At 34.8% G+C, this 17,904-nt stretch overlaps 1 protein-coding gene and 1 pseudogene across 2 annotated transcripts in view; both read right to left on the reverse strand.

Annotated features, from left to right (window-relative positions):
• BRIP1 (BRCA1 interacting helicase 1) overlaps nucleotides 1–17,904 on the reverse strand; it is a 195,103-nt gene that overhangs the window by 129,829 nt on the left and 47,370 nt on the right. The gene's annotated exons all lie outside the window — the stretch shown is intronic.
• Nucleotides 8,919–9,915, reverse strand: LOC123854212 (RNA transcription, translation and transport factor protein-like; annotated as a pseudogene).

Genomic DNA, 17,904 nt, shown 5'->3' on the forward strand with positions numbered 1-17,904 from the left:
AGTAATAGCACGTTACACCACAATACTGGGGATCAAGCTGTCTTTCAGCCTCAACTCAGTGGAAAAGCAAGTTCAAATTACTCCCAGTCTCGCTCAACCTTGTCCTCCATTAAATATTACAATACATGATAGAATGGATGTAAATGTGACCCTTCTGGAGCTGTCACTCACTGGGATAAAAGGTTCACTGATGTGCCAAATAAAGTCAGTCAAAGCAGATAAAGTTACAGCCATGCTGGAATTGTTACATTCCCCTCTCAGGTTGCCAGTAGCAGCAGATTTCATTACAGAGTGCTGCCACATTAAATAGCCAGTTCCAAATATCCTGCCTTCTATATTGAATAATTACTTATTCACTGAAAGGATAAAAAGAAGAGTTATGAATGGGGCTCTTGTCAACAGTGAGGCGGAAACAGCTGACATGTGGTTTATGTTACATATGTTGCAATATCTAACAATTTATAGTCTCACACAGAAAATGGAATGCAAATTATATCATGGTATTTCTGACTGAAATTTTTTTTGGCCTTTGCAATGATCACATTAATTAATTAACCTGGTAAATGAATTAAGATAACTCTAGGTAGCAGAATTAGTTTACTTTTCTGTACCTTTAATCTTTTCACTCATTATACTATTTCTCTTCCTTTGATACAATACATTAAATACTGAATATTAAATTGAATACTGAAATGCTATATACCATATGGCTATATTATATCCAAGCATAAAAGTAATCCAATAAAATGGTCTTCTCTCAAGGTTTAGAAAACCTCCTTTTTGATGAAACACTTTCAACATCAATTTCAGTTAAAGCTTTATCACCTACACCTTTTATTTTAATTCCACTTTTTTCTAACCAAAAGTCCAAACAATATTGAAATAAAAATAAGTCAACCACCTATGACAAATAATTTAATATATAACTTAAAGACCTTTATACATATATATCTCCCATATTTTTTGAAATAAAAAGGGATGCTATTATATACTTTTATAACTTGCTGCTTTGTATTGAAACTTTTTACTTTTTAAAAGGGATGAATTTGGCATTAATAATTTTAAAAAAGGATCTCCCTATCTTAAAATGTTATGATAGTAGCTGTAACGAACAAAAATAAAAGATTGAGAACTAGTTTCAGAAAACTTTTCCCAGGCGCCTGGGTGGCTCAGTTGGTTAAGCGACTGCCTTCGGCTCAGATCATGATCCTGGAGTCCCAGAATCGAGTCCCCCATCAGGCTCCTTGCTCGGCAGGGAGTCTGCTTCTCCCTCTGACCCTACCCCCTCTTGTGCTCTCTCTCTCACTCTCTCTCTCAAATAAATAAATAAAATAAAATCTTTAAAAAAAAAGAAAGAAACTTTTCCCATTAAAGCAGCTTTATTTAGGTACCTTAAATCCGTTTTTCACTCCATAACTGATAGAATTATAAACTATAGGTAATTTTATATTAAACATATTTTTGTTATGTTTTATAGTGGTCTGAAGTAATTATATCATCTATGAATTTGAGGCTGACTCAAGAATTTGGTTTTTCAGTAGGTGGTTGAGCAAGTATTATAGAAGATAGAAATTAAGAAAGAAAGCTGATTCTTTTTCCTTTGCAATATTAAAGAAAAATTATTTCTTCAGAAGTGATCTTCTATTGAAGTTTCCATTTAATGGATTTGGTACAATCATATTTAATATAGAAAAAAACTGAATGTGGTAGGAGAACAGAGGCTTCAAAAAGACATTTATTTAGCAACAAAAGAGAATTATTTGTACCAAAATCACCTACTTCCAATTCTGTAAGAAAACTAGAGAAAGAACACTAAAAACAGTCATGGCAGGAAGTCATAATATCCTCCAATCCAATTAATAGGCTAACACTTTATGGTCTCGCTCTGAAAACACTTTGACCTAGCCGTCTTGAAACAACAAATGAACAAAATAAAATAATGTTGTACCTTCCATTAAGTATTTCTCCTGCTAACAAGCTATCAGGTTTGTCTTTCAAAGGGATATTTTCCTTTTGATTTTGACCTTTGAATTTACAGAGACTGCATTAGGAAATGGAGAATAAAAAGTATTCACTTTCATCCAACGTATCTGATTGTCAAGAAAGATAAAACATATAGGCTCCCCAAAACCTGTAAACTCTAAGGCCTGAAAGTAGCTACATTGAGTGGCAGAGCCAAGCCCTTTAAGAGATGGCTGCTTCTCCTATAGAAACTGTCTAGAGTCCTTTTACTTCAACAAAAGACAAGAAGTAACACCAAACCAACCCAAATAACACCAAAATTCCATTATCATTTAAAGAGAAAAAACAAACCAAACAAACAAAAACTATAGGGCACCTAGCTGGTTCAATCAGTGGAGCATGCGACTCGATCTCAGGGTCATGAGTTCAAGCTCCACGTTGGGCATGGAGCCTACATACATAAGGAGAAACACAAGAGATGCATGTGGGCGAGACACTATATTCTTTCAATATGTAGGAGTCAATTGTTTAAAATACATTTCAAATCTACAATAGTCAAACTGTTCTTAGAAGGTCAGCAACCAAGGATTTTAGAAAATTCTCTTCATGTCTAACAATTTCTATCTATTCTCCCTCTTGTCCTATGATATAGAAATATATATCTAAATTTTTGAAAGAATGAAGAAAGATTATAAGATTTGATCTTGAAAGAAAGACCAAATTCTGAGTCCTTGTCACTATTCCTTTCAGAAAGTTTAAGTTCAAGTAGAATAAGATACAATGTCAAGGTCTAAAGTTTCATAATTTTCTCCAACCTTTCCCCACAAAAACAACAACATAAAAATTTCTATGCCTAGGGGTGCCTGGATGGCTCAGTCGGTTAGGAGTCTGCCTTCTGGTCGGGTCATGATCCTGGAGTCCAGAGATCGAGCCCTGCATCGAGCCCTGCCATCAGGCTCCCTGCTCAGCAGGGAGTCTGCTTCTCCCTGTACCCCTCACCCCACATGCGCTCTTTCTCACTCACTCGCTCTCTCAAATAAATAAAATCTTTAAAAAATACATTAAAAAAATTACTATGCCTATATAGTTGAAAAATAAAAATGAGCATGGTGACTAAACACATTTAAAAATGGAAAATAACAAAGGATATTGTTGCATTGTCAGAGAAGTTACTTTGCTAAGTCAAAAATCAGGTAACCTTCTAAAAGGAGGCTCTGAATTGAATTCTAAACACAGACATAAAAGGTTATATTTATGTGAAAAATAAGTATATAAAAAAGTAAAGAGGAAAAAAGACCAAAAGAAGTTAATTTGTAGGAAATAAAGGGAAAACTAGGTCCATGAAATAATTACATACTTTTCTAAAACCTTCCACATGTGCATGTATTGTCTTTCAACCACACTGCAAATTCCTTGAGGACAGAAACTATGTCTTACATTTCTTTATATAACTCATTCAGAAACATGGTGTTTTGCACATGACTATAACTTAAATTTTTTTAATTGAAAGACTGTGACTTACGTCCCCAAGCCGAGTACTGTACATCTACAACACTGTATTTATCCAACAGATGCATAATTGATGTCCTGATTTGAAGTTTTTCACATATCAAAAAGTTACTTCAAAATAAAAAGGTTAGCTTTTAAAAGAAAAAGTGCAGGGCAATCTGTTATTTTCAAGGCCAAAAAGAAAAATCATCTTGTTATGCTAATATCTGGGCCACTTTATAGTTGTGAGCAACAAACACATATCCTGATATAGTCATTGTTAATTATAGTGATCATTTATTAAGACTGTCCCTGTGCTAAACACTTTATATGTTCTATCTCATTCATTCAAGAAATATTAGAATTCCTGATAGATCAAACCAAGCAGAAGATAATGACAAGTGTCACCTTATCTCATTGACAATGCTTCACTCTTGTTGTACAAAGCAGTTTTTGGAGCTTATCAATACCAGTTTCACTCATGAATTACAGAACTGTTTAAAGTTAGTACTCTAAGTGCATTATTTACTGAATGCAATTACAAAATATTCCTAAAGGTAAGGTATAAAATTTAGTTCAAAAAAACTATTTTAACTTATTATTAGTTGATATTTAAATCAAATATTTTCTAACAAGATTTACATTATGTTCCTCAAGAAAAAGAAACCCCAAAACTCTCAATTAAGAGACTGTTAAAGCACACATCAACAAACTTTTTCTGTAAAGGGCCAGAAAGTAAGTATTTTATGTTTTGTGATAAATAAGGTCTCTGGCCCTGTATAGGAAAATATGTTTATGATCCCAATGTGGGGAAGGATTTCTTAAACAATACACCAAAAACACAATGACTGAAAACACAATCTTGTTAAGATGTAAAATTTCTATTTAAAATGGCACTCCCCTTCATTTAAAAAAGAAAAAAAAAAAAGTGAAAAAGGCAGCAGCACAGACTAAGCGAAGATAGCATATACCCAAAGACCAGTATCTGTAACATATGAAGAATTCCAACAAATCAATTTTAAAAGACAAATCCAATAGATGGCCCAGAACAAGAAAATCACACAAGAGAAAAGCTGAAAGGCCAATAAACATCAGAAAAGATATATAATTTAATGCTCAACCTCATTACTAAGTAGGAAAATGCAAATTAAAATCATAATTCAATTCTGTTTCCCATCCATCAGATAGGGTGTTAGAGAAGATATGAAGCAACTCTCACACACTGCTGACCCAAGTAGAAAGTGGCACATCCACTTTGTATAGGAAACTGTTGATCTAGTGAATCAAAGATACGTAGACATTCTGACCCAGCATGACTCTGTAAAGTATACATTATAAAGAAACTCTTGCACATTAAGACAGATACAATAGGGATATTCTTTGCAGCATTGTTTTAATAGTGAGGAAAACAAGCTAAATGTATCAAAAAAAGAATGGATAAATAAATTGTGGGGTTTTTTCTCAGTCAATAGAATACTACCCATAATGAAAAAATAAAAACCAGAGTTGCATGCATCAACATAAACATCAAAAAAACAATGTTGAGCAGACCGAGTGTAACTTAAATAAAATTTTATTCTCCCCATAAAATTCCAAACTGATGATAGGAATAAAACTATAAAACTTTAGGTAGAGAATTAGGAACCCCCACTGTAGTAGATAATCTTTGGAGCTAAGGATTGTAGTGGACAATATATCTGAAAAATGCTAAAAAGTACTTCAAAAGAAACCTAGCATAACAAATACAGTCTATTCTGGTTCTTCCTCAGCTGCTTATGAAAGCAGATAGCTTTCATCTTAATACCTCTTGACCAAAATGTTTCAACCTAATTTATTAGGAAATATGTTCTTAATTTAGGGTCCATGAACTGTTACAGAAGAGAGGGTTTGAGATCACCCAGAAACTACAGACACAATTTTGTGTGCAGTTCCAGAAAGTAAGTCCAAACTTTCCTCAGGTGCTCAAGAAGACTGGACTGTGACTTACTGGGTGAGGGCTTTCTTCCAGAATTTATGTCTGATTTTATAATGAAAATCAAATGGAAACAGCATTTTCTTTACAACCAACTTGGCGAGACACATTTGTTCTGTAGAAGAATAAACAAGTTCAGAATCCAAAGAAGACAATTTTACAAAGGTTCCTCCACTGCTTGTAAATTCATTTATCTTTTGTTTGTTAATTACCTAATATTAACATAATTCTAAAACACCTAGTTTATTGCCATTGTTTATTTTTAACTCCATTTTACAGATAAAAAAATAAAATCTAAAAGAGTTCCTCAAGTTGTTATAAATACATGATAACTTTGTGGAAAAGTTGGAATTCATAAACTTAAACCTCAAAACAAAGACTGTTTAACAGGCTCATTTTCATCTACCATTTAATTTGGCAAAAAAGCAAAATATTACCCTTTTTAATTTCAGAATGCCATGCACATAAAAAGCTAGTGGTAAAAAGCCAATGAAGGTAGAATTATACTATGATCTTTGAGACACAAAAAAGAGGGTTTATTGTTAATCTTTATCAACCAACTGCTGTTGTCTAAGCCATCCAAACAGGTACTGAATGCCTGTTGTGCAAAATCTCACATAAGCACACACTCTAGTAAGATAGCAAAAGTGACATAACTATACCTTCTCAACTGTTCTTTTTAAAAAATTCAAACAGTAGTACTCTACTGCCAGTTTCATGATTAAACCGCACAAAGCAGCTGTTTATCCACTCACAGCAACCAGCAGGTGAACCTGATTCAATATTTATCACAGGCTTTCACAGATCACTGCTAACCAAGCAAACGTTTTAATTAAGCTGGAACTTGCTTCAAAGAGCTCATTCAAGATGTCAATCAGCAGGTAAGGGATCAGATACAGTGTCAGGTGAGAGTGTGTAATACAAATCCACAACTTTCTTCATCCCATCGCTGTAAATTAGCCTGCTCTAAAGTTCAGACTCTGATTGTAACAGACTGCCAGTCTCCTGGAATGTGTAACTGAAGTCACTCAAATTCTATTGTGAAGGTTGTAAGCAATATGTTAAACTGCAATGGGCTAGCACATTAAGACAGATCTTTTTCACGGTTGTTTTTTGATACCGTAAGTGTTTGTTACCCTACTCTCCACTTACTGTTTACTTTCTTGCCTGGTGTAAATGGGAATTCCTTAACACAGTTGCCCCAGTTTCTGAAAAGTTTATGTTTCAGTAGAATTAATCAAAAAAGATCCAAAGCAGTAAAACTTTTTACCTAAATTTATAATAATTATATTCTATAAAAATTCTCATTTTAAGAATAAACACATGTTAAAAATGACCAAACCTATAAAGCAAAAATTCTCTTGGTTTAACAGCACTTTACACAGAAGTGCCTATAGCAACAAGTCTCAAAGTATAGTAAGTCACACGAGCCAACTTCATGAGACATACCTGGGGTGTTTATAACAAAAAAAAGAAAATAAATAAATCAAAGAGTATGAGGGGAAAAGGGAAAGCTCTTCCTTACAGAATATCAGCTAAAAATTGTATGTAAACAGAATTTTTAAAATCACCATTTTGCAACTCTCATGTAATTACTGATTCCTGAAAGCTACCTAAATGGATGCTAAAATCATTGAGTGTAAAGTTGTTGGGGAACAGGATATTTATACATCCTCCAAATATCACCCCACAGATTACTTATTAACAGCAAAAGAAAAATGTGCCTTTATCATGGACACCAGTTTAACCAAATGGTCAAATGATACAGTGGTCAGACAAACTGGCATCAATGTACCTCTTGATGTGGTATTAGAAAAATACTTATCTGCTCTTCTTGAACAAAACTACATGATTATGAAATCCAAATAATCAGACATGAATCAAATAGAACCCAGGAATAAAGGAAATGTGGTAAAAAGATGTATTATTTGGTTGGTGAAAATTAATCCAACTGCACACTTACATATTTTTCAAACTTCCTTCAGTGAACTTTTTAAAATGAGAAAACAAAGCTATCCTGTGACATCACCTTCTCCTATATAATTGACCAAAATGTTACAAGCAAAACCTACACAAAATAGAGATTTTTGACTCTTTCATGAGCATTAAAAAAGGGATAACTTATTATCAATATACAAGCCTCTAAAGCAGCAGTACCCGATAGAATTTTCTGTGATGACAGAACGCTTTGTATCTGCACTATTCAGTACACTTGCCACTAACTACTACATGGGGCTAGTGAGTATCTGAAATGTGCTTAGTGCAACTAAGGAACTACATTTTTATTAATTTAAATAGTTACATGTGGCTAGCAGCTACCATATCAATGTAGATTTAAAATACTACAACAGGTTCTAAATTTAATCTGAAAAATAAACTAGTGAGAATAACCAAAAAGTATTTGGAAAGGAAGATAGGCAAGAATGGTATTTTTATATATGCAAGAATTTAGTATACATGATAAAGATGTTGTGCTAGGCACCTCTTTAGACATGTGTCCAACCCTATATTCTTTTTTTTTTTTAGATTTTATTTATTTATTTGAAAGAGAGAAAGGGCAAGCAGGGGGAGGGAGAGGGACAGGCAGACTGCACTGAATGCACAGCCGAAAGGTGCTACATCTCACAACCCCAGCCGAAATCAAGAGTCAGACACTTAAGAGTCAGACACTTAACCGACTGAGCCACCCAGGTGCCCCAACCCTATATTCTTTTTTTTTTTTTAGTTTTTATTTATTTATTTGACAGAGACAGAGATAATGAGAGCAGGAACACAAGCAGTGGGAGTGGGAGAGGGAGAAGCAGGCCTCCCGCCAAGCAGGGAGCCTGATGTGGGACTCGATCCCAGTGCCCTGGGATCATGACCTGAGCCAAAGGTAGACACTTAACGACTGAGCCACCCAGGTGCCCAGCCAACCCTATATTCTTTTTTTTTTTTAAAGTAACAATTTTAATTGCTGCTTATTAAAGCAATTTTTTAATAAACATTTCTATCATATTTAAAAGGTCAAGTTCATTCAACTAAGAACCGATCAGAATATGTGACAACCCCAAATCTAATTTTTTAAATCTAATTTTCCGGTCAAGAAATTAAAGCAAGGTTATCCGTATAAAGATACAATCCTAAAGATCATAAGCCTTGACCTGGAGAAGGCTATGCAGAACTGGTGGGAAAAAAAACAACTTATTTATAGTTTTCCAGGGAAAGTGCTAAGTTTTGTTTTTTGTTTTTTTTACCTCTGCATCACTGCATTTCTATTTATATTAAAAGGTGCTAGAATGTTTCAATTTGTATCTTCTGATTCTGTAAGTCCCTCTATAGTTACCCACAGAAGTTACTACATTTATAAATACCAAAGATGTAACAATTCTCAAATTTTCTAGATTACTCCAATAAAATATTTTAAGTTTTCCTATGATTTGACTATCTGTATTGTCTCTGTAACAAACCTCGGGGTCGGCATTATAGATACATAAACATAACAGTCAAAAAAAAATCCACTTTCCTGAACTTTATTAAAGAAAAAGCAATGATGGTAAATCTCGAGAACAGAGTCAATTTTCTAGGATTCTTCCCTTGAAAATGTGCCGTTTGATTTCCAAACACATGCCAGAGCGTACATGGTTCCCAATGGTACTGAGGTGAGAAGCTGAAATCCTAAAATGTTCATCTTCCAACTTTCCCCAGTCTGTGGTCTGTCTTTGGATCAGCAATAATTGCCTGAACAGCTACTACGGCTTCATTAATTTTTGTCTGTAGCTCTCAGAGCTCTTCTATATGCAGCAATCACAGAATTTGAGCAGCTTCATTAAGAACTGCATCTCCTGTGTCAAAACCAAGAATATGTTTGTCTAAAGCAACAGGCAAGCCCTCTTTCGTTTGATTTGCTTTAGCAACTGCATCTTGGGTCAGGTGCTCCTGGACCAAAATGCGAATTGCCTTAAGCATTACCAGGTAATCATCATGATGCTGAATCTGAAGGTTAGCCAAAGCCATTACACCAGCCTTAAAATCAGGATTATTTACATCCAAGTTGACCAACAGCTCTGCATTTTAAGTTGCATTGTCAGCATTTTTTGTATTATCAGGTACCAAGTCCTTGTATTTTTCAGCATTATCTCCAAAGTCTAACAGCTAAACCAAGAAGCCAGTCAATTGCTTCTTGTCGATCTTGAATCTTGAAAGGACAGTTTACATCTTTGAAATACTTTTCAAAGAACTTGGGCTAGTCACTGCTGTGGATGTTTCTTAAATTACCTCTGTCTTCAATCTTGTAGTGTCTGATTTTCTGGTCTTCAAGCCAAACAATAAAGTTTCTAAATTCTGTTTCATCTTTGCAGTTGAAGCCAGCCGGGTTGTGGTAGTCGAGGGCCGTCAGCTTGTGTCGGAACATGGTCCCCGCGTCTCGCTCTGGTCCCCCAGACTTTGGCCGGGAGAGGACAGGCGAGGAGGAGCCCCAACCCTATATTCTTTTTTTTTTTTTTTTTTTTAAGATTTTACTTATTTATTTGAGAGAGAGAATGAGAGAGAGCACATGAGAGGGGAGAGGGTCAGAGGGAGAAGCAGACTCCCTGCCGAGCAGGGAGCCCGATGCGGGACTCGATCCAGGGACTCCAGGATCATGACCTGAGCCGAAGGCAGTCGCTTAACCAACTGAGCCACCCAGGCGCCCACCCAACCCTATATTCTTAAAAGAGTTTATCATCTATAGCCTCTGCTAAAAAGGTAGACCTAATAACACATGACCACACCCAAAATACTCCCATGCATAGCAAGCCCGGTAAGATTCATTTTCCAAGAACTTGTATTTGGGTCATTTAGATTAACTATAGAGAGTAGACAAGAACATTTCATAAGACTTCAAGGTTTCCATTCTGAGATGTCATGGTAAATTCATATGACAGAGAAAAAAAATGAGAGAATTCTGCAAAGAGAGGCAAAGAAGACAAACTTGAGGCCCTAAAGAGAACCTAAAAACTTTTGAGTTCCAATAAGGGCAACTATATTTCTTGCTTGACCTTATTTTGAATGGGCTTCTACTTCTTCAAAATAAATCATTCTTTTTATTTTTTTTAAAGATTTTATTTATTTATTATTTGATAGAGACAGCGAGAGAGGGAACACAAGCAGGGGAGTGGGAGAGGGAGAAGCAGGCCTCCCACCAAGCAGGGAGCCCGATGTGGGGCTCGATCCCAGGACCCCGGGATCATGACCTGAGCTGAAGGCAGATGCTTAACGGCTGAGCCACCCAGGCGCCCCTCAAAAGAAATTATTCTTGATTGACAGTTGAAATGATCAAAGTAATAACACGAGACTTTCCCTAAGTTGAAGAAGTCTCTGAGTCTTCAATATAATAAAACCCACTAAATAACTAGCATAGTGAAAGACAGTGACTCTCACCTAAATATCCAGCCACAGACTATAAACATAAATTATAGAACAGCCACTCAACAAAATGCAATGTAGTCATTAAAAGTGATGCAGAAGAATATTAAGTGACATGCAAACATGATCCTGATCCATTATTATAAAGAAAGATAATTGGGGGGCGCCTGGGTGGCTCAATTGGTTAAGCGACTGCCTTCAGTTCAGGTCATGATCCTGGAGTCCCAGGATCGAGTCCCGCATCGGGCTCCCTGCTCGGCAGGGAGTCTGCTTCTCCCTCTGACCCTCCCCCATCTCATGCTCTCTCCCTCTATCTCATTCTCTCTCTCAAATAAATATATAAAATCTTTAAAAAAAAAAAAAGATAATTGGGGATGCCTGGGCAACTCAGTCAGTTAAGTGACTGACTCTTGGTTTCGGCTCAGGTCATGATCTCAGGGTCCTGAGATCAAGCCCCACTTCGGGCTCTGCATTAAGTGGGGAGTATGCTTGAGAATTCTCTCTCTCTCCCTCTTCTTCTGCCCCTCCTCCTACACACACACACTCGCGCACGCTCTCTCTCCCTAAATAATCTTTTAAAAAAGAGAGAAATAATTGGACACTATTTGTCTCCTGAAGGATGCAACAGTAAGCATATATCAATTTGTGTTAGTCTTGAAAAACAAAATACAAGGGCAAAATCAAACCTGAATCTAATTCAACCTCTAAATCTAACTACCGTTAGTAGAAATCTGGGGATAAAGCACTATCTTAAATGATACCATGAGGATAAATTCAAACAAATCCTGAATATAAAAAATCCTACAAGACAAATGATGCAGTTTTTTTCAACAAATAAATGGCATCTGTCTTAAAAGAAATGTCATGCAACTTCCTTGTTTAGATTCTGATTTTTAAAAAGCCAATTCTAAAACATTTTTTAAACTATCAAAAACAATTGTTAACAGACTGGGTTTTTAGACAAACAATTACTGTTAATTTTCTAAACCATAGTAATATTATCTTTAAAATGTCATCGCTATATTTTTAAAAGTCAATAGCTGTTAGAAATAAATGCTAAATTATGCATGGGTAAATATATGTAAAGTCTAATCGTTGCTTTAAAATATTCCAGTCCCTCAGCCCCAAACTGGGTATAGAGATTATTTTTAAAAATAATGTTGCTGGAGTGGTGGGGGGTGGGAGGGATGGGGTGGCTGGGTGATAGACATTGGGGAGAGTATGTGCTATGGTGAGCGCTGTGAATTGTTTAAGACTGTTGAATCACAGACCTGTACCTCTGAAACAAATAATACATTATATGTTTAGGAAAAAAAAAAGAAGATAGTAGGAAGGGAAAAATGAAGGGGGGGAAATTGGAGGGGGAGACGAACCATGAGAGACTATGGACTCAGAAACAAACTGAGGGTTCTAGAGGGGAAGGGGGTAGGGGGATGGGTTAGCCTGGTGATGGGTATTAAAGAGGGCCGTATTGAATGGAGCACTGTGTGTTATATGCAAACAATGAATCATGGAACACTACATCAAAAAGTAATGATGTAATTAATGTATGGCGATTAACATAACATAATAAAATTTTAAAAAATTAAATTTAAAAAATTTTTAAAAATAATAAATAAATAAATAATTTAAAAAAATAAAATAAAAGCAGCCCCTTTTGGGGCCCCTGGCTGCCTGGCTCAGTTGATGGAGCATGCAACTTTTGATCTTGGGGTTGTGAGTTCAAGCCCCATGTTAGATGTAGAGATTACTTAAAAATAAAACTTAAAAAAAAAAAGTTCCAGTTCCTCACTCTTTCCTCTTCTCATCCCTCTCAAAAAAAAAAAAAGGCAAAGGGTAAATAAAACAAATAGGGGAAATATTAATAATTATAAAAGCTGAGTAATGTGCACAAGGAGGTTCATTATACGGTCCTCTGCTTTGTGTATGAAATTTCCTTAATATTTTTAAAGTAAGGAAAATTTACAAATTCTTTTTCTTTTTTTAAGGTTTTATTTATTTATTTGAGAGAGAGAGAGAGAGAGCGCAACAGAGAGCATGAGCAGGGGGAGTGGGAGAGGGAGAAGCAGGCTCCCGGCTGAGCAGGGAGCCTGACACGGGGCTCAATCCCAGGACCCTGGAATTATGACCTGAGCCGAAGGCAGACATTTAACTGACTGAGCCACCCAAGTGCCCCTACAAATTCCTTTTTATAAAACAAGTACAACATTGATCCTAAAGCAAATCTGGATAAACTTTTTCTAACCAAAAATATGAAGAGCTCAAGATCACTGATACATGAATATTGTTAACAATGAATTCTAAATGTAATAGGAAATAGGATTCTTATACGTGTGTATACACACACACACACAAACACACACACACACACAAAACAACAAAAAGCCAAGAACAAAAGATAATTCAGTGTTAGGATCTATTAATGTAGTTAACATATTAAAAAATAAAATGTGAAAAATCATATTCGTATCCATAGTTTAATATTTCTTTTTTTTTTTAAGATTTTATTTATTTATTTGACAGACAGATAGAGAGTACAAGTAGGCAGAGAGGCAGGCAGAGGGAGAGGGAGAAGCAGGCTCTCCGCTGAGCAGGGAGCCCGATGCAGGGCTCGATCCCAGGACCCTGGGATCATGACCTGAGCTGAAGGTAGCCACCCAACCCACTGAGCCACCCAGGTGCCCCTTAATATTCATTTTTGATGAAAATGCTGAATAAAATGATTCTTCTCAACTATGACAAAAATTATATGTAAAATTAATATATAATTAAATCTATAATTTACATATAAATATATAACTTGTACAATTTAACATATTTATATATTTACAGATATGACTTACATAGAATTTTTAAAAGCCACTTTCATGCTTAATGAAGAAACCCTAGAAGCATTCCCATTAATGTCTCAAAGAAGACAATGATGACCATTACTTCCCAATGTACCTGGGACAATCTCAGTTTATATCTGTTGTTTCAGCTTCATTATTAATAATGCCCCCCACCACCTTGATTCCCAAAAGTGTCCTATTCTGGACAATAAATATGATTCTTCTGCTACTACTATTACACTTAACATTGTAAATATTATATAAAATTGCAAAGGAGATAAAATGATCACTATTTACAGAAAATATGATTATATAGTTAGAAAACCTGAGAAAATTTATTGCAACTATTAAAATAAAAGAATTCATTGATATGGCTTGGTAAAAAAACATAGTAAATGTAGTTCAGTAAAAAGAAAGACAGAAATCAGTAATCTTCATATAAAACCATAACAAATTAGAAAATGTAATTGAAGAACAAAATCCCAATTACATAGAAATAAAAGATAAATTCCCCAGAAATCAACTTAAAAATATATTGAAATAGTAACAGGATGTATTAATTAGATGGGGCAAATCCTTTCACAACCTGTATGTTTATCAAATCATCAAGATGTATACTTTATCTTAGAATTTTATTTATCAATTACACCTCATTAAACCTGAAAAAAAAAATTAAAACTTTAAACACTACTGAAGGAAATTAAAAAAAAAAAACCAACAAAGCAAATGGATACAGAGCATGGTCTTAAATAGAAAGACAACATCATAAAGAACACAACTCTCTTCCAATTATCTATAAAATATACCCAGAATTTATTTTTAGCTAGACAGCCTAATTCCAAAATACATCTGTAAATATAAACAAGAATAGATAAACAGGTAATAAGGAGGAACTAGACACATAAAATATTAATGAGTACAATAATCAAAACAGTGTGGAGGGATGGAAAAGAAAATAAAGTCCAGAAGCAGAACCAGATACATTAGGAATCTAGAACATCATAAAGTCATAAAAGTTACATTTCAAATTAGTAGGGAAAAGAACTATCAATAAATGAGGTTGGAATAACTGGGTAGCAATCCAAGGGCAAGAAAAAGTTGTGTTCATATCTCATACTATTCACCAGAATAAACTTCAGATTTAAATAGAACTATTTTTTTGAAAAATGTTTAGATCACCTGAGTGAGAAAGGTCTTTCTAAGTGTGACCAAAACCCAAAGACCATAAAAGACTGATAAATTCAACTACATAAAATAAAAATTTCCTGCATGATAAAAATCATTATAAAAAAGTCAAAAGACCAATAACTACTAAAGAAAAAAAAGATCTTTGCAATTCAAAACACAAAGATCTAATTTAATATTGAAGAACCCTGTAAAATAGTAAGAAAAAGACGAAAAACCTAACTGACAAAAGGAATAATTTGGTATTTGAAAAGATACTCAACCTCACTCATAACTTATTTTCAAGAGTGGTTAACATGTATACGTGTGTGCCTGAGTATTATGTGTAATTTACTTTATAATATATATACACACACACACTACATAAATATAATATATATACTTTTAGAATACTAAAATATATATTTTATATATATATATATGATTTTAGTATTCTGGTAGGATTCATAAAAAAACAGTAACAATTACCTCTGGGGTGGGAAACAAAATGGCTGAGAAATCGGGTGTGGGAGACTTTTTAAATATACACCCTTTTGTTCTTCTTCAATTTTATACCATAAGCATATGTACTTCTCAAGGATAGATAAATAAAACGTAAATTAAAAAATTAAAATACCAAATTGTCTTCTTCTGGCACTACAGACACACCTCCTCCCTATAATGTTGAAACTATGTATCAAGAAGTTGGATATACTGACATCACCATTTCATTCTTAACAGAGAATGAAGATTTAATGATCATTACTAGTAGAAATAATCAACAACAACAAAAAATCTCACACTGGCTAAAACAGCACAAGATAAAACTTACTACTGACTAAAAATTAAGAAAAGAACCAATTGTTTGACAAAATTATGACTGGCGAAACATCACCTAGAAATACTGAATATGTTAGAAATCAATAGCCTAAAAAAAGGAATTAAGTGGCAGAAGCCATAATCAATAAAAAGTTGACAAAGCTGAAAAAAATTTGATGAATGAAATGTCTTCCTCTGTAAACATTTAAAATAGTAAATTATAAAAAAAAAAAAGAAAAGACAGGGGCACCTGGGTGGCTCAGTCATTAAGCTTCTGCCTTCAGCTCAGGTCATGATCCCAGGGTCCTGGGATCGAGTCCCGCATTGGGCTCCCTGCTCCACGGGAAGCCTGCTTTTCCCTCTCCCACTCCCCCTGCTGTGTTCCCTCTCTCACTGTGTCTCTCTCTGTCAAATGAATAAAATCTTTAAAAGAAAAGACAGTAACAGAAGAAATATTATTAATTAACAACTAGACTATGATAATGGCAGTCTGATTTTTTTTCCCTTGCTTCTTTATACTCTCTGGTGTTCTTGAATTGTTTATAATGAATAAATAACATTTTTACAAAAAGATTTTTTTAAAATACACATAAAAGAAAATAAATACTGAGCAGAGAGACTACCAAAGAGAATGGTCTCCAACTATATTATTATTCACTATTTCTCCTTGCAATTCTATTAGTTTTTGCCTCATATAGTTTAATGTTATTATTTCTTCTTGGAGAACTGGCCACTTTATCACTATGCAATGCCCTTCTTTATCTCTGATAACTTTCCTTTCTTTAAAGTCTCTTTTGTCTGATATTAATATAGCTACTCCTGCTTACTTTTGATTAGTTATTAGCATGGCATATTTTCCTCTATCCATTTACTCTTAGTCTATATGTATCTTTATATTTAAAGTTGAGCTTCTTGTACACAACATATAGTTTTATGATCCCCTCTGTCAATCTCTTGGGTATGGCTTTAGATACAACACCAACAGTACAATCCATTAAAGAAATAACTGATAAGCTGGACTAGGAGAAATATTTGCAAAAGATACATCTGATAAACAACTATTAGTCAAAATATACAAAGAACTCTTAAAACTTAAGAAAAAGGCAAACAACCCAATTAAAAATGAGTTTTTTTAACCTTGTATTTTTTTTTTAAGATTTTATTTATTTATTTGAGAGAGAGAGAGCACAAGCAGAGGGGAGGGGCAGTGGGAGAGGGAGAAGCAGACTCCTCATTGAGCAGGGAGCCTGATGAGCGGCTAAATCCCAGGATCCCAAGATTATAACCTGAGACAGAAGGCAGATGCTTAACCAACTGAGTCACCCAGGTGCCCCTAACCCTTTAGACCTCATTAGACACTTCACCAAAGAAAATATACAGATGGAAAATAAGCATATGAAGATATGCTTGACATCATATATCAGGGAAATGCAAATTAAAATGAGATACCACTACACACATAATTAGAATGGCCAAATCCAGAACACTGCCAATACCAAATGCTGATGAGAATGTGGAGCAACAGGTACTCTCATTTATTGCCGGTGAAATACAAAATGGTATAGCCACAATGGAAGATAATTTGGCAATTTCTTACAAAGCTAAACATACTCTTACCATAAGATCCAGCCATCATACTCCCTGGTATTTACCTGGAAGAGCTGAAAACATGTCCACACAAAACCTGCACAAAGATGTTTATAGCCACTTTATTCATACAAAACTTGGAAGCAACCAAGATATCCTTCAGCAGGTGAATGAATAAGCAAACTGTGGTACATCCAGACAATGGAATATCATTCAGCACTAAAAAGAACTGAGCTTTCAAGCCATGAAAAAAGAGGAACCTTAAAAGCATATTACTAAGAAGAAGCCAAACCAAAGGCTACATACTATATGACTCCAACTATATATAACATTCTGGGAAAGGTCAAACTATGGAGACAGGAAAAAGATCAGAGGTTGCCAGGAGTTTTCAGGGAAGATAGGAAGTGATGAATAGGTGGACCACAAAAGATTGTAAAAATACTCAGTATGACCTCATAATGATGGATACATGTGTGAATATACTTGTCCAAACCCACTTAATATACAACACCAAGAGTGAAGTGTAAATAAACTATGGACTTTAGGTGATTAGGATGTGCTGATGTACTTTCATTAACTGTAATAAATGCACCATTCTGGTGGGGGATGTTGATAATGGGGTGGCCATGCATGTTGGCAGGGGCAGGGCATATATGGGAAATCTCTGTACTTTCTCTTCAATTTTGCTGTGATCCT

The sequence above is a fragment of the Mirounga angustirostris genome, unplaced genomic scaffold, assembly GCF_029215605.1.
Source record: "Mirounga angustirostris isolate CCGP_5_RB_7025 unplaced genomic scaffold, mMirAng1.0.hap1 SCAF_17, whole genome shotgun sequence".
NCBI lineage: Eukaryota > Metazoa > Chordata > Mammalia > Carnivora > Phocidae > Mirounga > Mirounga angustirostris.